Source organism: Anomaloglossus baeobatrachus, chromosome 1 (assembly GCF_048569485.1).
Source record: "Anomaloglossus baeobatrachus isolate aAnoBae1 chromosome 1, aAnoBae1.hap1, whole genome shotgun sequence".
NCBI classification, from domain to species: Eukaryota; Metazoa; Chordata; class Amphibia; order Anura; family Aromobatidae; genus Anomaloglossus; species Anomaloglossus baeobatrachus.
Genome location: NC_134353.1, coordinates 883,187,991 through 883,209,147, shown reverse-complemented (window position 1 = coordinate 883,209,147; position 21,157 = coordinate 883,187,991). Strand labels below are relative to the sequence as shown.

Here is a 21,157-nt window from a genome sequence, read left to right as displayed (position 1 = left end):
GAGGGGCGGACCAGCACTACAGAGGGGCGGGCCGGCACGGAGGAGGGGAGGGAGGGATTTCTCTCCCTCTCTCTTCCGTAGTCGGCTTTTGTGATTCTCGCTCTGCACGCGCGGCACACCGGTGTACTGCGAGTGCAGTGCGATTTTTCTCTCGCCCCATTCACTTGAATGGGTGCGAGAGAAAAGGGTCTCACCTTACAATCGCAGCATGCTGCGATTGTTTTCTGGGTCCGGTTAGGGTTGAGAAAATAATCGCTCATGTGCACTGACACACAGGCTAATATTGGTCCGAGTGGAATGCCATGTTTTATCGCACTCCACTCGCACCGATTTTCTCGTCATGTGGCTTAGGCCTATTGGAGACTATTGTTGGGAGCTTCTGGCTGTTTGCCCAAAAAACATGTTTGTGCAACCGTGTGTGACTCAGCCCCTAAAGGTTTTTTTTCCCCGCTAACATCAGCCCTCACCTCTATGATGTAGTAATCCTTAACACTAGAAGTCCCAGAGAGGGGTCATTTAACATTTCTACCTTTTGGAACCCAGAGACGGGTCGAATGACCTGAAGGATTTTAGCTAACATCCTATAATCACCGTCTTTTGTTCTGTAATTAAGGCCATTACTGTCGCACCACAGGAGGTTGTTGTTTTCCATTGAGTTTAGCCATTAAGGGTACCTTCACAATTAGCGATGCAGCAGCGATCCGACCAGCGATCTGACCTGGTCAGGATCGCTGCTGCATCGCTACATGGTCGCTGGTTGTGCTGTCAAACAGGCAGATCTCACCAGCGACCAGTGAACAGCCCCCAGCCAGCAGCGACGTGCAAGCGACGCTGCGCTTGCACGGAGCCGCCGTCTGGAAGCTGCGGAGACTGGTAACTAAGGTAAACATCGGGTATGGTTACCCGATGTTTACATTAGTTACCAGTGTGAGCAGGGAGCAGGGAGCCGCGCACACTGAGCGCTGGCTCCTTGCTCTCCTAGCTACAGTACACATCGGGTTAATTAACCCGATGTGTAATGCAGCTACATGTGCAGAGAGCAGGGAGCCGCGCACACTGCTTAGCGCTGGCTCCTTGCTCTCCTAGCTGCTGTACACATCGTGTTAATTAACCCGATGTGTACAGCAGCTACATGTGCAGAGAGCCGGAGCCGGCAGCACAGGCAGCGTGAGAGCTGCAGAGGCTGGTAACTAAGGTAAATATCGGGTAACCACCTTGGTTACCCGATGTTTATCTTGGATACAGCTTACCTCAGCTGTCAGACGCCGGCTCCTGCTCCCTGCTTGCTTCATTTGTCGCTCTCTTGCTGTCACACACAGCGATCTGTGTGTCACAGCAGGAGAGCGGCTTTGAAGAAAACGAACCAGGGCTGTGTGTAACGAGCAGCGATCTCGCAGCAGGGGCCAGATCGCTGCTCATTGTCACACACAGCGAGATCGCTAATGAGGTCACTGCTGCGTCACAAAAAGCGTGACTCAGCAGCGATCTCGGCAGCGAGCTCGCTGTGTGTGAAGCACCCCTTAGTTTCTAGTTAGTTCTATTCAGTTTATTGTATGTCATTTGACCCTCTTTCGTGACTTCAGGGGGGAGCTCGAAATTTCTGGGACTTCTAGTGTTAAAGGGTTATTCCCACTTTGGCATATGGTTTGACTGATGCAGGTCCTGCCGCTGAGACCCTCACCGAAATAGGAATGTGCCCCCCGTTGTGTGCTGCTGTCAGTAAAGGCGGTCACCCAAGAACTGCCACCTCTGCCCCCCTGGAGCTACTCCCCTGGTGTGAATGGAGTTTTGTTTTTGGGTATTTTTCGAGTCTATTTCCAAGCGGTCCAGATTTCCACTGCAGAGCGTGTTATTTCTTTCTACAGAGGGGTCTCTGGATATTGGCAGGCGGCGGAGATCGCAGCGGTCAGTGAAATTCCTCTGATGGCTTCACACCGTGCTGCTGTTAGCCGTACAAATATTCCTAGGACTAATGTGATCGAGGGGGTGGGGGGGTCGCGACGTCGCCCACACATGACTGACTTTTTACAATTTTAGACCCGCAACACACATCCGTTTTTTTTTGTACGTGTGCGGTACGTATTTGCACGTACCGGAGATACGGAGACCCATGTTATTCAATGGTAGATGGCACACACACGTAAAATCACACGGAACGTGTGGTAAGTACGTGTGTGTGCGCTTTTTGACACGGACAACATGTCCGTTTTTGGCCGGCATCACGCAGGCACGGACCCGCTAAAGTCTGTCGGAGTTTGTCCGTATTCAGCACGTTTCGTCTGTGTGCGTTTTTAAACGAACGATGTGTTTTTTTTTTTGTTTTTTTTTGTTAAGTATACTTACCTTTTTTCATGATGTTCTCAGTCATACTTACATTGGCGCTCAGTCTGTTTCTTCCCCCGGCTCATACTTACCGCTCCCCGATCACCAGCGCTGCGAGGAACAGCTGTGCAGAGAATGCGCGGCAACAATTACTTTGAAAAAGCCGACCGCTCATTAATCAATCTCGTATTCCCTACTTTCCCCGCCCACAGGCGCCTGTGATTGGTTGCAGTCAGACACGCCCCCACGCTGAGTGACAGCTGTGTCACTGCACCCAATCACAGCAGCCGGTGGGCATGTCTATACTGTGCAGTAAAATAAATAATAAAAAAAAAACCGGCGTGCGCCCCCCCCCCCAATTTTAATACCAGCCAGATAAAGCCTGTTACTGAGGTAACTCGCGGCCACCGCTGGATCCTCCCGCTGTGACAGCAAGTCGCCCGAGTGACAGCGATGTAGTCACAGGTGACTTGCTGTCACAGTAGGAGGATCCAGCGGTGGCCGCGAGTTACCTCAGTGACAGCTCAGCTGATCGCGCGGCTGTCTTCATTTGCTGCGTGGAGCTGACAGGAGCGGCGGTGTCTTCTGCAGCTCCTGTCACCTCCATGTAGCAGAGCTGGATGCGACGCTGGACCTCCGTGGATTACGCGGACATGGAGGGGTTTTTCGTGCTTAATAAAGTGGTGAACGAGGGTACTTGTTAGTGTTTTTTATTGCAAATAAAGGATTGTTTCTGGTGTGTGTGTATTTACTGTAACTTACAGATTACTCATGGAAGGTATCTCGGGGAGACGCCTGCCATGATTAATCTAGGATTTAGTGGCAGCTATGGGTTGCTGCCATTAACTCCTTATTACCCCGATTGCCAACGCACCAGGGCAAATCGGGAAGAGCTGGGTACTGTCCCAGAACTGTCGCATATAATGTATGCGGCAACTCTGGGCGGCTGCTGACTGATATTGTTAGGCTGGGGGGCTCCCCATAACGTGGGGCTCCCTATCCTGAGAATACCAGCCTTCAGCCGTATGGCTTTATCTGGCTGGTATTAAAATTGGGGGGGATCGCACGCCGTTTTTTTTTATTTATTTTACTGCACAGTATAGACACGCCTACCGGCTGCTGTGATTGGGTGCAGTGACACAGCTGTCACTCAGCGGGGGGGGGCGTGTCTGACTGCAACCAATCACAGGCGAATGTGGGCGGGGAAAGCAGGGAATACGAGATTGATTAATGAGCGGCCGGCTTTTTCAAAATAGTTAAAGCCGCCGGCGTTTTAATAACAGCTGAGCTGCGCCGCACCTGAGATCGGGGATCGGTGAGTATCAGAGACGGCTGCTCAATTCAGTCACTCTGGGGATTAGCGGTCACCGGTGAATCCTTCACAGGTGACCGCTAATCAGGACGCGACACAGACAGAGCCGCGGCATGACAATGAAGTCGGGTGAAGTTCACCCGAGTTCATTCTCATCGCGCAACTCTTGTCTGCTGTCAGCCGACATGTATCAACGACATTGTGCATCACAACACGGACATTCCACGTACACATACACGTTCATGCCACACGCACACACGGACAGCATTCGCCATCAACACGGATGTCATACGTACCGGAGAAACGCCCCTAAAAAACGGAACACGGACCCGAAAAACGGACCGTAAGACACATACTTTTTTTTGCGGAAGTGTGTTTTAGGCCTTAAGGAGCAAAATGCTTTCATTTCTGCATTGAGGGGTGTAAGGGTCCGGCAGCATTTCATGGCATGGTTAGCCCTAATCTTTATTTTAGGAGGCAGACCCCCTACAGTTATACTCGGTGGTGTGGCTGCGGGTGGGCAGGATATCTCCGGGGGACGCTGCACAGCCCTGATCAGATCCCGTAAAGAAAGTGATACTGATAGTACCTTCATACAGCCTATATTTGTCTTTTTTTTTTTTTCCCCTTGAATATTTGATTACTTTGGAGATCACTTGTCTGGAGGGGAACTGCTGCCCTAATTTTGAAGCTTAGGTTATATAATTGCACGTACGGCTGCTTGTTTGCCCACAGTAGTGCGCAGATTAACATCTACGTGTGTAACTGCAGCCTCAGTATGAGGAATGCTCTGAAGGAAACGAGGCTGAAGGCATCAGTCTTGACCGAGATACCTGGCTGACATGTGCACCAAGACAACTGCGTAGTGCAGTCTAATGAGCACAATGTGGGTGATGGGAGGACCCCGAATCCTGCCATTACTTATATCTTGAAATTTCTATTCTTCAGTGAGAAGGATCAGATGTATCTGCTCATCATCAAACCATGTTTTAATTTGTTATTTAATTTATATAGGAGGACGACCTTACTTTCGAATGCAATCTGCTGCTACTTGAATGTCATCTTATCCCAGTCTTTATCGTTCATCTGGTGGCCATTTTCCTTTTTTTTTTTTTTTTTTTTTTTTTTTTTTTATTCCTCTGTTCCCAGTCTTCACTGTTTTTTTTTCGGGGCTCCATCTGACTTATTTGGTTATCTCAATTGTTTTCCTGAAGGCTCCCTGCTGATTTTTGTCTGACCATCATCATATCTATCTATCAAGCCTTCCTATTTATCTATCTATTTATGCTTCCGTTTCTGTCGACGCTTCCGTTTCTGTCGACGCTTCCGTTTCTGTCGACGCTTCCGTTTCTGTCGACGCTTCCGTTTCTGTCGACGCTCCCGTTCCCTGTCGACGCTCCCGTTCCCTGTCGACGCTCCCGTTCCCTGTCGACGCTCCCGTTCCCTGTCGACGCTCCCGTTCCCTGTCGACGCTCCCGTTCCCTGTCGATCCTTCCCATCCACAAATTTATTGTATTTATTCTTTACGGCATGAGATTCCAGGCATAATCACCCCTGTTTTCTGTTATCTTAATTCACTAGGTCTGAGGGACTGATTGTCTGATTGTATCATGTGAAACTGCCCCAATAGAGCTGAAGGGACCAGTCATTAGATTTGTGCTGCCCGAACCATAGGCAGCATGACTGCTTCATCATTTCAGAGTAAACCTACCGTAGTTTAAAGATCCAGCCAGGGACGATAGTGTGACCTGTCCAGTCCGGCCTTTTTCCCCAAACAGCCCCCCCCCCCCCCTTTCGCGGTCGGTCTCTTCCCCAGTCAGCCTCTCCCCTGTTAGGCTAAGTTCACACTTGTCTTGTATCAGTCACAATCCGTAGCCTTGAGGAATTACGGTATCCTGCAAAATATTTTGCAGGAATCCTGTTTTTCCCCATAGACTTCTATTAGTGACGGATTGCGACTGATGATGCTGCGTTGCATCCGCTGCGTCGCGGTCAGTCGTCTTTTGACTGACCGCCGGGCGGGAGCAACGCAGCATGTAACGTTTTTTGTGCAGTGGAATCCGTTGGATTTCGCTGCGCATGCGCTCTCTGGCTCCCAGCACAGGTAACCAGGATAAACATCGGGTTACTAAGCAACGCGCTTTGGTTAGTTACCCGGTATTTACACTGGTTACGGGTGCAGGGAGCCCACGCTAAGCGGTGTATGCTGGTAACCAAGATAAATATCGGGTAACCAAGCAAAAAGTGCTTTGCTTTTACCCGATATTTACCCTGGCTGTGCACGGAGCCCGACACTTCACCGCTCGGCTCTGCCCCCTCCCGCACTCAGCTTGTATACACACACACACACACACACACACACACACACACACACACACACACACACACACACACACACACACACACACACACACACACACACTTGTCCTGCAGTCCCCGCGGCACTGATGTCCTCAGTGCCACGGCCCCGCTAGGCTCCACCCACCCCGAACTCTGCCCCCTCGCGCTCCGCCCCCCGCACACAGCATGTATACACACACACACACACACACCTGTCCTGCAGTCCCCGCGGCACTGACGTACTCAATGCCACGGCCCCGCTCGGCTCCACCCACCCCGAACTCCTCCCCCCGCACACAATGGAATCCGACAAAGAATTCTGTTCTTTGTCATCCGTTGTACAAAGCATCAGCCACATACGTCAAGCGACGCATGTGACTGATGCAAAACGGAAATGTGAACTTAGCCTTAATCAGTTGGAGTAGGGGTGAGGAGTGGCCGTGTTCCACACAAGACTATTCAGGTCTCTCCCTATAGTCCCCCGCAGGGTTTTGAGAGTGTGTGTCCTCTGAGGCGCCTCAATACGTCTCACTCAGCCGGGCTCTGATTCCTGCTGCTTGTGGTTCAGGAAGCATTAATCTAAAGACAGGTTCTCTATAATGGCGTTATCCAACCAAACACTTCCACAAATTTTTCATATATCGCACAATCCCAAGGGCTGCATTAAAAAAAAATAAAGAAAAACCTTTATAGCTTATCGATGGTAAATGCCGATGGGTGGCAGTTGTGCACGTGCAGTCAGCACCTGTCAGGAGTATCGGGGTCGTCTGCTTCCCTGTCTACACTGTATCCCAACGTATTGTTGCCCCTCTATAAATCACTTGTAAGGCCACATCTGGAATATGGGATCCAGTTTTGGGCTCCACATTTTAAAAAGGACATTCAGAAGTTCGAATCAGATCAACGGCGGGCAACTAGACTACTACAAGGAATGGAGGCCGCCCATATGATGACAGGTGGAAAAGTTAGATATGTTTAGCTTAGAAAAAAGACGTCTCAGAGATCTCATTTATATGTATAAATACATGTGTGGTCAATATAAAGGACTGGCACATGACTTATTCCTTCCAAAGACAGTACTAAGGACCAGGGGGCACTCACTGCGAGTGGAAGAAAAGCGATTCCGGCAGCTAAATAGGAAAGGGCTCTTTACAGTTAGAGCAGTCAGACTGTGGAATGCCGACCACAAGAGGTAGTAATGGCAGATGCTATAACAGCTTTTAAAAAGGGCTGGATGATTTCCTCAGTACACACAACATTGTTGGTTATAAATGATTTAGTGACAAAAATGTATAATTGGTGGAGGAAGGATGGACCGGGGGCTTTTTTCAACCTATGTAACTATAAAAGACTATGGCTGCTGCTCTCTCTATTGTAGTTCTTGTGAGTTTCTAAAACAGCTGTTTCCCATCAAGTACAATTAATGATTACCGCTCCTCCTCTTCGTCTCCATTCTGAGTGGGTAAGGATTGATGTTGCACAGAATGGCATTGCAGGGCTTGTGAGCCCCTCGGTTGTGCACCCCTGATTTATTGGGCTCGGCTTTCTCCAGTGAAGTCTTTGGCATTTACATTTTTTTGTTCTTATTTCTGGATCTGCGTACCTGACCTCTTCTGAACCTGACCACGTCTGAACCTGACCACGTGCTGTCCCCGGCTCCTCATCCAGCTGCCGCTGACTTTTACGAGCAGATGGGGCGCATAAGGCCCTTTGCCGCTTGGACATCCACATTTATGCAACATCCCGTGAAACATTATCTAATATATAAAGGTGTGTGTGTATGTATGTATGTATGTATGTATGTATGTATAGGATTGGCATCTGCACCGTCGCAGCTACAGCCACAAAATTTTGCACACTCACACGTCTGGACCCCGAGAGCGTCATAGGCTATGTTTTGAGGGGAAATTTTAACCCCGCGCTTTAGTTATTCGCCAAAAAACCTGCCTCCATTAAAGCGAATGGAGCTGGGAGCCACAGTGCAGCCAGAACTTCAGAAGAATGCGCAGCCACGCCCTTATATGGAATATTGGTGTGTCACAATGCAGCCAGGGAAAGAGACAGACACAGATAAGGTAAGAAACAGACATAGACAGGGTAAGAGACGGACACGGAAAGAGACGGACGCCCAGGGAACGCGACGCACAGAGACATATACAGAGGGGGAAACATATACCGTATTTTTCGGACCATAAGACGCACTTTTTTTCCCCCCAAATGTTGGGGGAAAGTTGGGGGTGCGTCTTATGGTCTGACTATAAGGCTGCGGCTGGGAATGAGGGTGCTGCGGGTCATCGGGGGCACGAGCAGGCAGCAGCAGCGCCTGCCGTGACCACGTGGGCCCGCTCATTACATATGCACGCCCATCCTCCCGCCCATCTCTCAGCGCTGAAGCCGGCGCTGACAGGTGGGCGGGAGGGCGAGCGCATAGCAAAGAGCCGGCCGCATGATCACCCCTGGCAATTACAACCTGGAGTGATCATGTGCGGCTGTATTCACTGCCCCCCGCGCGTCATTATCAGCGCGGGGTGCAGTGAATCAGTGTCCTCACCCGTCCCCGTGTGTGGAGCTGTTCCCCTGCAGCACGCGATGTCTTCCTGTCTGTGCCGGTCAGCTGATCGGCACAGACAGGAAGACATCGCGATGCAGCAGGGGAACGGCTCCACACACACAGATCAGCGTGCCAGAGAGGAAGATGATCGGTGCTGCAGAGAGTGAGGAAAAGGTGAGTATAAATGTTTATTTTTTTTCTCTGTGCTATAGGATACAGGCCATATACCAGGATGGTATATGAGCACGATGGGGGCATATAGCAGGATGGGAGTATATGAGCAGGCAGGATGGGGGGTATGTGAACAGGATGGGGGGTATGTGAACAGGATGGGGGGTATGTGAACAGGATGGGGGGTATGTGAACAGGATGGGGGGTATGTGAACAGGATGGGGGGTATGTGAACAGGATGGGGGGTATGTGAACAGGATGGGGGGTATGTGAACAGGATGGGGGGTATGTGAACAGGATGGGGGGTATGTGAACAGGATGGGGGGTATGTGAACAGGATGGGGGGTATGTGAACAGGATGGGGGGTATGTGAACAGGATGGGGGGGTATATGAACAGGATGGGGGGTATGTGAACAGGATGGGAGTATATGAGCAGGCAGGATGGGGGTATATGAGCAGGATGGGGGTATATGAACAGGATGGGGGTATATGAACAGGATGGGGGTATATGAACAGGATGGGGGTATATGAACAGGATGGGGGTATATGAACAGGATGGGGGTATATGAACAGGATGGGAGTATATGAACAGGATTTGGGTATATGAACAGGATGGGAGTATATGAACAGGATGAATTGGGGAATATGAGCAGGATGGATGGGGGGTATACCAATAGGATGGGGGTATATCAATAGGATCGGGGTATATGAACAGGATGGGGGAATATGAGCAGGATGCTTGTATAGGAGCAGGATGGGGGTATATGAGCAGGATGGGGGTTTATAGCAGGATCATATACAAGGCAGGAGGATCATTACCAGGCTGGGGTACCTTAGTAGAGAATTTGGGGACATTACCCCCATAACAGTGTCAGCAGCAGATCCTCGCCCCCATAACAGTGTGTCATGACCACATTTTTTGCTTAAAGTTTTATTTTCCCATTTTCCTCCTCTAAAACCAGGGTGCGTCTTATAGTCCGGTGCGTCTTATAGTCCGAAAAATACGGTAATTGCATTTATATCTTTTTGTGGTTTCTATTTTGTTAACAGCAGTTATTAACCCGGGTGAAGCCGGGTAGTACAGCTAGTTTGATATATTTTTGCACAGATGTAACGTAGAAATCCTTTTGTGTCACGTCTCTTGTGATCTGATGACTTCTCGCTATTTAGATGGAGCTCTGATGACCCCAGCATGGCCCTTATGGTGTCTTTTAAGCTGCATTTTTATGTGTTTTTGCTGCAGTATTTCTATATTTACTGCATAATGGTTCATTGCGGGAACATCGTATTGTGCCACAATTGAGCCCGGCCCGCACAGAGATGAGACGCTACGTGAGTGACATAATGGCACAAGTAACGTCTTAAAGGTGTCATACCATAAATGCATCTCTTGAGCTATTCACAGGATAGGGCGGACCCCAGTGGTCTGGAGAGCTGGATTTTCCACCGCTTGTCTGAATGGAGTGGAGGTCAGGGATGTGTACCGATCATTATCTATAGGACTGTCTGCCAGTCCCATAGACAATGAATGGAGTGGAGGCCGAGCATGTGTGACCACTTTTCCACCCACATGGGGCCTTTCAGAGCCGCGTTTTCCGGATTGTGGGTCCCCAGCAATCAGTAAGTTATCCCCAGCAATGAGAATCGTCACCAGTGTAAGGGTCCAGTCTGATCTAGAGCTGTCTGTAGTCTGTTGACAGCCAGCAATGCTGCAGATTATGCTGGGGCCGTGTTCACACGCTGCAGATACGATGCAGGAGTCCTTCCGTTATGTATATGGCGATTTCTCTGCAGCACATGCATTCATTTTTACAATTGAGTGGAACAGAAAAATCCTAACAAATCCTCCATGTGTGACCTGTCCGCAGCCAGGGGTGATTGTGTCTGGGAATTGCTATTCCAGCAGTTTACAATTCAGCAGAAAGGCAGCGAGCGAGATCCGTGTGATATTCCTGTAGAGCTGTCCGGGATTATGTGAGTGCCCGAGGCTGAGCTTCCCTCGCTGTACGAGGCCGTGGACTACCGGCAATACGATTACCCTAGTGGACGCTGCAGCTCGGGGACGTCCGGCCTGTTCTCTGCCTACAGATCGTAATGACCAACGCTGACAATCTGCTGTATGTTTACTTGTGCTCTAGTGTCTGGGACCCCACCGCTCCAGAGAGTAACGGGGCCACTGTGTCCACAGACAGCCCAGCTCTGCAGGGGAGTGCTCGCATGTAATTGGGGGTTAGAGCTGCACTCACAATTCTCCAATCTCCCGGCAGTCCCTGCTGGATCATTGTCTGCAGAGATCTTTCTAGTGATGTCAATTCTGGGAATGTAAATTGTACATCAGTACACAGTGACTGCTCCAGCAGAATAGTGAGTGCAACTCTGGAGTATAATACAGGAGGTAACTCTGGATCAGTGCAGGATAAGTAATATAATGTATGAACACAGTGACTGCTCCAGCAGAATAGTGAGTGCAGCTCTGGAGTAGAATACAGGAGGTAACTCTGGATCAGTGCAGGATAAGTAATATAATGTATGTACACAGTGACTGCTCCAGCAGAATAGTGAGTGCAGCTCTGGAGTAGAATACAGGAGGTAACTCTGGATCAGTGCAGGATAAGTAATATAATGTATGTACACAGTGACTGCTCCAGCAGAATAGTGATTGCAGCTCTGGAGTATAATACAGGAGGTAACTCTGGATCAGTGCAGGATAAGTAATATAATGTATGTACACAGTGACTGCTCCAGCAGAATAGTGAGTGCAGCTCTGTAGTATAATACAGGATGTAACTCAGGATCAGTACAGGATAAATAATATAATGTATGTATGCAGTGACTGCACCAGCAGAATAGTGATTGCAGCTCTGGAGTATAATACAGGAGGTAACTCTGGATCAGTGCAGGATAAGTAATATAATGTATGTACACTGACTGCTCCAGCAGAATAGTGAGTGCAGCTCTGGAGTAGAATACAGGATGCAACTCAGGATACGGATCAGTAATGTAATGTACGGTATGTACACAGTGACTCCCCAGCAGAATAGGGAGTACAGCTCAGGATCAGTACAGGATAAGTAATGTAATGTATGTACACAATGGCTGCACCAGCAGAATAGTGAGTGCAGCTCTGGAGTATAATACAGGAGGTAACTCTGGATCAGTGCAGGATAAGTAATATAATGTATGTATGCAGTGACTGCTCCAGCAGAATAGTGAGTGCAGCTCTGTAGTATAATACAGGATGTAACTCAGGATCAGTACAGGATAAATAATATAATGTATGTATGCAGTGACTGCACCAGCAGAATAGTGATTGCAGCTCTGGAGTATAATATAGGAGGTAACTCGGGATACGTAATGAAAGGTATGTACACAGTGACTGCACCAGCAGAATAGTGAGTGCAGCTCTGGAGTATAATACAGGATCAGTACAGGATAAATAATGTAATGTATGTACACAATGGCTGCACCAACAGAATAGTGAGTGCAGCTCTGGAGTATAATACAGGATGTAACTCAGGATAAGTAATGTATGTACACAGTGACTCCACCAGCAGAATAGTGAGTTCAGCTCTGGAATAATATGAAGCATAAACCTTAGGATCAGTACAGGATCAGTAATGAAATGCATGTACACAGTGTCTCCACCAGCAGAATAGTGAGTTCAACTCTGGAGTAAAATACAGGATGTAACTCAGGATCAGTACAGGATAAGTAATGTAATGTATGTACACAGTGACTGCACCAGCAGAATAGTGAGAGCAGCTCTGGAGTATAATACAGGAGGTAACTCGGGATAAGTAATGTAATGTATGTACACAGTGACTGCACCAGCAGAATAGTGAGTGCAGCTCTGGAGTATAGTACAAGATATAATTTTGTATTGGCCTGTGATTATTTATGAGGTGACATGTGATGTGAGTACTGTAGCGTCACGTTAGTGTGAGATCCCTGGTTTCGTCAGTTTTCCAGGCTGGGTGTTGCTGTTCCTGGGGGGCTGCTGTGCAGGCTGCGGTGTCCTGAGCCGCCCTGATCTGGGGGCTGTTGCGGAGCAGCGTGCAGCCTCTCCCATGACCTCCGCAGTGTAACACTAGCTGCCGATCCTTTGTTTTGGATGGCTCTCACTTTCTCCTGGTCGTCTCTGTGGATTACGTTTCTGCCAGGTGGGTGATGTGGATCTGTCTATGCCACAAAGCCAAAGTCCTGCAGCCCTCCCTGAGAAGTGGTGCTGAAAACTGCGAGAGAATAGCTGTGGGTGGAGACTATCGATATTCTTTACCTTAGTTTTGTACAGATTTTCTCCTTTTTTTGCCTTGTATGTGGAAAATACAGCTGAGTAATGGGAGTGACTGTGATCAGGGAGCCCGGCTGGACAGATGTGCTAATCTGGATTGGCAGGATGCTCCGCGCTCTGTGACTCGTCTCTCGGACATATGTTCAGGCGTCATGATGTGGTTTATTGGCGCCACAAAAGCTAATGGCGCTTTTTAGAAAAAAATAAAATGTATTTTTGCCATAATTACAGGAAACAAAGGTGACCCGATGATCATGATTACCCTACAGGCCCCTGTACACATTGGGTGGATGGCAGAACAGTTTCATCAGATTGTAATTCTGGCTTTCCTCCAACAGATTATGCTGGGATAGAGAAGGATCCGGCATCTTTAATCCAGACACCCAATCCTCAGTTGTCTGGTAGCGGCTTTCTCCCTTCTCTCCATTAAAGGGAACCTGTGTGAGCTCTTATATACAGTATTCTAGAATGCTAAATATAAGAGCCCAGGCCTCTGTGCATAACATAAAAAACACCTTTATAATACTCGCCTACGGGGTGGTCTGGTCCAAATGCTATCACTGATTTCGGTCTGGCGCCTCCTCCTAATTGTGCAGTCGACGTCCTCCTTCCCAGCCTTGTGTGGACTACGCATCCTACATCATCCACACAGTGTCCTCCATTGAGTTCCCGCACAGGCACCTTTTGATCTTCCTTGCTGAGGGCAGAGCAAAGTACTGTAATGCACAGGCACGAGGAAAAGTCAAAGACCGCATGCGCACTACAATACTTTGATCTGCCCTCAGTAGGGCAGATCAAAGAGCGCAATGAAGGACTTTGTGTGGATGACATTGTACACGTCATCCACATGGAACTGGGAAGAAGGATGGCGATGGAAGGAAGGAAGAAAGGAGGCGCCGGAAAGAGACCAGAGACGCCCATTGCACTGGACTATCCTACAGGTGAGTATAAGATGTTTATGTTATACAGATCGGCCTGGGGTGTTATATACAGTATTCTAGAATATTGTATAAGAGCTCACTGGTGGTGGCCACATTTTACATGGGAAAAACCTGGAGACAGGTTCCCTTTAAAATACAGGATTGCTGTAAAAAGATGGCTGTTGAGTGAACATTCCATATAATCCCACCCCCATCATTGATTGGCAGCTTTCTGCCTATGCACAGTGTACACAGCTGCCAATCAGTGGTATAGGTGTGGTTATACAGGACTCTGCATTCAGAGAACTGCCAGATCTGCAGCAGAGAAACCTGTTTTGTTTTTTTTTTTTTGTTTTTTTTTTTATATCAAAACTACAGCAAGTAGCCCAGTAAGGCCTAGAGCCCGCTTTACACACTACAATATATTTTACGATGTGTCGGCGGGGTCACGTCGTAAGTGACGCACATCCGGCATCGTAAGGTACATTGCAGTGTGTGACAGGTACGTGCGATTGCGATTGAACAGTAAAACGTTCATCGCACGCACATCGTTCATTCCTCATGAATTGAACGTCAGATTGTTCATCGTACCCGAGGCAGCACACATCGCAGTGTGTGACACCCCGGGAACGGTGAACAGATCTTACCTGTGTCCTGCGGCTCCCGCCGGCAATGCGGAAGGAAGGAGGTGGGCGGGATGTTTACGTCCCGCTCAACTCCGCCCCTCCACTTCTATTGGCCGGCTGCTGCGTGACGTCGATGGGAAGCCGAACGTCCCTCCCACTCCAGGAAGTGGACATTCAACAAATTGAACTAGCTACTGAAACAAAAATCGCCAATGACATTAAAATAAATCCCAAAATCTTTTATAAATACATTAATGCCAAAAGGAAAACAAAGGATAGTATCGGACCCTTAAAATATAATAACAAGTTAGTTATAGAGGACAAACAAAAGACTGAGATATTAAATAGGCATTTCTCATCTGTATTCACCAAGGAACTGACTGTACCAGGGATCATTCAACAAGTGAAAAATCAAAGTCCACCACCCGATATAATTAATTTAACACAAGATGAAGTACGCCTACGTCTAAGTAAATTAAACATTGACAAATCCCCAGGGCCAGATGGCATTCATCCACGAATATTGAGGGAATTGAGCTCCGTAATCGACAGACCGCTGTATCTCATCTTTTTAGACTCACTTGTAACAGGGTTGGTGCCTCAGGATTGGAGGATTGCTGATGTGGTACCGATATTTAAGAAAGGTAAGAGGGTAGATCCAGGCAACTACCGTCCAGTAAGCCTGACATCAGTAGTATGCAAAGTTTTTGAGGGCATTTTAAGGGATGACATGCAAAAATATATTGCAGAAAATAATATGATAACTGACAAACAGCATGGATTCATGAAAGATAAGTCGTGTCTAACCAACCTGTTGGGGTTCTATGAGGGGGTAAGTGCAAACCTGGATATTGGTAATGCAGCTGATGTGATTTATTTGGACTTTGCAAAGGCATTTGATACTGTACCACATAATAGCCTTATACTAAAGCTCCAGAAGCAAGGACTAGGGGACACAATATGCAACTGGGTAAGGAATTGGCTAAAAGATAGGAAACAAAGAGTAGTCATAAATGCTACATTCTCTAAATGGGCTATAGTCAGCAGTGGGGTGCCGCAGGGATCTGTGCTAGGACCAATTCTTTTTACTCTCTATATTAATGACCTTGTGGATGGGATTGATAGTACAGTGTCAGTCTTTGCCGATGACACCAAACTATGTAGGATATTAAAAACTGACCTGGATAGTACAATATCACAAAAAGATCTGGATAAGATGTCAGAATGGGCAGATACTTGGCAAATGAGATTTAATGTTGATAAATGTAAAGTAATGCACCTAGGACGGAGTAATCCTATAGCTGCGTATACATTAAATGAAAGTAAACTCGGGACTACAGAACAGGAGAAGGACTTGGGTATTCTCATTACAAATAAGCTGAGCAGCAGCACTCAATGTCAGGCAGAAGCTGCTAAAGCAAACAAGATTCTAGGGTGTATAAAAAGAGAGATTAGATCCCGTGATCCCAACGTATTGTTACCTCTCTATAAATCACTTGTAAGGCCACATCTGGAATACGGGATCCAGTTTTGGGCTCCACATTTTAAAAAGGACATTCAGAAGTTAGAGTCAGTTCAAAGGCGGGCAACTAGACTATTACAAGGAATGGAGGCCTCCCATATGATGGCAGATTGAAAAAGTTAGATATGTTTAGCTTAGAAAAAAGACGTCTCAGAGGAGATCTCATTTATATGTATAAATACATGTGTGGTCAATATAAAGGACTGGCACATAACTTATTTCTTCCGAAAACAATACTAAGGACCAGGGGGCACTCACTGCGAGTGGAAGAAAAGCGATTCCGACACCTAAATAGGAAAGGGTTCTTTACAGTTAGAGCGGTCAGACTGTGGAATGCCCTACCACAAGAGGTAGTAATGGCAGATACTATAACAGCTTTTAAAAAAGGGCTGGATGATTTCCTCAGTACACACAACATTGTTGGTTATAAATGACTTAGTGACTAAATGTACAACTGGTGGAGGAAGGTTGAACTAGATGGACCTAGGTCTTTTTTCAACCTAAGTAACTATGTAACTATGTAACGTGCCGCACATACGATGGGGGCGGTTACGATCGCATACGATATCGTATGCAGAATCATAACATGTAAAGCAGGCTTAAGACACACGGCATGAAAATCGGATCAAGTGGAGTGAGATAAAACATCGCATCCCACTTTGACCAATATTAGCCTGTGTGTCATCACCCATGAGCGATTTTATTTTCTCAGCCCTAACCGGACAGAGAAAACAATCGCAGCATGCTGCCACTGTAATGCGAGTCTTTCTCTCGCCATTCAAGTGAATGGGGCGAGAGAAAGATCACACTGCACTCGCATTACACCGGTGTACCGCAAGTGCAGGGCGAGAATGGCAATAGCCGGCTATGGAGGAGAGAGGGAGACAAATCCTTCCCGCCCCTCCTCAGCGCCGGCCCGCCCCCTGCAGCTGTGGTCCGATTGCATGATCGGACCTCAGTCGCAGGGACACTCTGCTCCCGCTCTGCTGCCAGCGTGACCCGAAGGTCACGCGAAGATCGCATTAGGCCCCGTCATAAGTGAGACGCCGCTGGAATCAGGGTCTCTCTCTATATTATGCTGCTTTCAGATTTGGTGGCACAAACTTGGTGACCGATTCTCTTTAGGCCTCATTCACACATCAGTATTTTTGATCAGAATTTGCCAAAACCAAGAGTGTCTCCAAAATACAGAGCAAGTGGCAATCTTTCAATTATAGGTTTTCACTGTAAGGCTATGTGCGCATGCTGCGTTTTGGTTTTTTTTTTAGGCTTTTTTTTTTTTTTTTTTTTTTTTTTTTTTGCACGTTTTTGGCCTCAAAACTGCATGCGCTTCTTTCCCTGGCAAAGTCTGAGATTTCATTGTTGTTGTCCGCACAGTGCAGTTTTGTTTGGCTGTGTTTTTGAGGTAAAAATAAATTAACATGTCAATTCTTTTCTGCATTTTTTCACCCATGCTATGCATTGGAAAAACGCAGCAAAACACAGTGAACCAAAACTCAGCCACAAACGTAGTAAAACCCAGTGCGTTTTTGTCCATTTTTTTGCTGCCAAACACGCTGCATCTTTTTGGTCACTAAACAATGGCAATGTGCGCACATAGCCTAAGTCCCTCTCCTGACTTTGGAATACAAATACTGATGAAACATTGATGCAAAATAGTGACGTGTGAATGAGGCCTAAAAGGTGTTTGGGCACCCTGAGGCCTCTTTCACACGTCCGTGTTTCCGGTATGTGTGACGTCTGTTTTCGCACGTACTAGAGCAGGGGTGGGGAACCTCCGGCCCGCGGGCCGCATGCGGCCCGCGGGCCGCATGCGGCCCGCCATGACCTTTTATGTGGCCCCCGGGCAGATTCCCGGGGGAGGCAGTGCTCGTGCTGTCACCGCGGTCTTGCTGCCGCCGGCCCTTTAAATCCACACATTGCTGTTTGTGCTGCAATGTGTTCTCCCGTCGGCCAGTGCCAATTGTGGGCGGGTCCACAGCAGCCTCACAGCTTCTAGCCTTGTGTGTCCGCCCCCTGCCCTCCGGAGATCAGTGCCTGCCTTCTTCTGATGCAGTGTCCAGCTCCTGCACTCCGGTGATGTGAGTGCAATGCTGCTGTGAGTCCAGCGCCGACCCTCTGCTGCTATATGCCCTGCCCAATGCTTTGTGCCTCCCCACACCAGTTCTGTAAATCCTCTCCCCCAGAGTTGCATGAAACTCTCAGCGCAGTGTGGCCCCCAATCTCCTGTGTGCACCCCTCCCCCAGTCCTGTGTGCAGCCCCCCAATGTCCTGTGTGCAGCCCATCACCCAGTAGTCCTGTTTGCACCCCCCCAATCCTGTGTGCACCCCTCCCCCAGTCCTGTGTGCAGCCCCCCAATGTCCTGTGTGCACCCCCACACAATCCTATGTGCAGCCCATCACCCAGTCCTGTGTGCACCTCCTCAGTCCTGTGTGCACCCCCCCCACAATCCTATGTGCAGCCCATCACCCAGTCCTGTGTGCACCCCCTCAGTCCTGTGTGCACCCCCCCCAGTCCTGTGTGCACCCCCCCCAGTCCTGTGTGCACCCCCCCCAGTCCTGTGTGCACCCCCCCCAGTCCTGTGTGCACCCCCCCAGTCCTGTGTGCACCCCCCCCAGTCCTGTGTGCACCCCCCCAGTCCTGTGTGCAGCCCCCCCCAGTGGTGTCTGTGCCTCCCCCACAGTGGTGTCTGTGCCTCCCCCACAGTGGTGTCTGTGCCCCCTGCCCCGCGTGTGGTGTCTGTGCCCCCTGCCCCGCGTGTGGTGTCTGTGCCCCCTGCCCCGCGTGTGGTGTCTGTGCCCCCTGCACCGCGTGTGGTGTCTGTGCCCCCTGCACCGCGTGTGGTGTCTGTGCCCCCTGCCCCGCGTGTGGTGTCTGTGCCCCCTGCCCCGCGTGTGGTGTCTGTGCCCCCTGCCCCGCGTGTGGTGTCTGTGCCCCCTGCCCCGCGTGTGGTGTCTGTGCCCCCTGCCCCGCGTGTGGTGTCTGTGCCCCCTGCCCCGCGTGTGGAGTCTGTGCCCCCAGCCCCGCGTGTGGTGTCTGTGCCCCCAGCCCCATGCCCCCAGTTAATTAATTGCTTCACCCAATATAGCAGGGTCATTTAAACATTGATAATTTTGTGCGGCCCCCGAAGGTTGGTAGAAATTTCCAAATGGCCCCCGACAGAAAAAAGGTTCCCCACCCCTGTACTAGAGACACTGACACACGTAGACCCATTAAAATCAGTGGGTCTCCACACACATCCGTGTGTCCGTGTCCTCAACACAGTGACATGTCTGTTTTCTGTGGGCAGCACAGGTGTCACACAGAGACCGCACACTGATGAGATCTATGTGACACGTACTGGAGAAAAAAAAAACAATTTTTATACTTGCCTGTCTCCAGCGTTGCTGCGGTTTCCAGGCCCACTCATTATGCCTCGTGAATATTCACTGCACTGTCCACGGACCCGGAAGTAAAGGCAGTGCCGGAGACATGTAAATATACCGTGTTTTTCCAAAAATAAGACCTCCCCCAAAAATAAGCCCTAGCATGGATTTTCAGCATTTTCGGAGAAAGGCTTAAAAATAAGCCCTAGTCCCGGATCAATAATGAAGTGTCCGTAAAGCTAAAAAAGATACAGATACTGCAGGACACTTCATTATAGACAGCGGCACCGGCAATTACACTCACCAGACGCCGGGCAGCAGCCAGGACCTGCAGTGATCGCACACCCGCACACAGCAGCTCTCTCTCTCTCTCACACACACACACATCGGATTGCACACACAGTCAGATCGCACACATAATCAGATCGCACACACAAACATCGGCTCAAACGCAAACATCAAATCACACACACACACACACACACACACAAACATCGGATCGCATACACACTCACCTCATCCAGTGACACCGATCTCTTCTCGCCGGGAGAATCCTGAGAGACAGTGCGGTGCAGCGCGACGAACAGGACCTGCGGCCGGACACGTGACTTGCTTCATTCCCTGCTGCCGTAAGTGCTGGATGTGATGTGATGTGTGTGTGTGTTTGTGTGATCTGCTGTGTGTGTGCCTGTGATCGGCTGTGTTTTTCTGCGATCGGCTGTGTGTGTCTGCATTCGGATGTGTGTGTCTTTGATCGGATGTGTGTATCTGTGATCGGATGTGTGTATCTGTGATCGGCTGTGTGTGCCTGCGATCGGATGTGTGTATCTGTGATGGCTGTGCGTGCCTGCGATCGGATGTGTGTATCTGTGATCGGCTGTGTGTGCCTGCGATCGGATGTGTGTGATCTGCTGTGCATATCTGCGATCTGCTGTGTGTGTGTGTGCCTGTGATCGGCTGTGTGTATCTGTGATCGGCTGTGTGTGCCTGCGATCTGCTGTGTGTGATCTGCTGTGGATATCTGTGATCGTGTGTGTGTGTGTGTGTGAGAGAGATCTGCTGTGTGTATCTGTGATCTGCTGTATGTTTGTGTGATCTGCTGTGTATATCTGTGATCTGCTGTGTGTCTGTGTGTGATCTGCTGTGTGTGTCTGGGATCTGCTGTGTGTGTCAGCGTGTCAGCTAGCAGCAGGGGAGGACGGCGTGCAGCACTGACCGAAGATCACAGGAGGACCTGGGAACCACGCAGACATCCTGGTCTGGTGAGTATGAGTCTCCTGGGAAGTGGGGGGGGGGGGGGTCTGCTTTTTTGGGGGGTAAACTTACCCCCAACCGTGTTTCTCCAAGAATAAGACCTCCTCCAAAAATAAGCCCTAGCGCTTTTTTGGGGGGCAAAAAAAATATAAGACAGTGTCTTATTTTTGGAAAAACACGGTACAAGTTCATGCTGTCTGTGTGCTATCCGGATGTCACGCGGCTGACACATGGATGGGCTTACATACAGTCATATGAAAGTTTTGGCACCCCTATTAATGTTAACCTTTTTTCTTTATAACAATTTGGGTGTTTGCAGCAGCTTTTTCAGTTTCATATATCTAATAACTGATGGACTGAGTAATATTTCTGGATTAAAATGAGGATTATTGTACTAACAGAAAATGTGCAATCCGCATTTAAACAAAATTTGATAGGTGCATAAATATGGGCACCTCAAGATAAAAGTGACATTAATATT

The 21,157-nt window shown here is 48.8% G+C and overlaps 1 protein-coding gene across 1 annotated transcript in view; it reads left to right on the top strand.

Moving 5' to 3' along the window:
- The window catches only part of SNX18 (sorting nexin 18), a 66,297-nt gene that overhangs the window by 13,510 nt on the left and 31,630 nt on the right, over window positions 1–21,157 (top strand). The gene's annotated exons all lie outside the window — the stretch shown is intronic.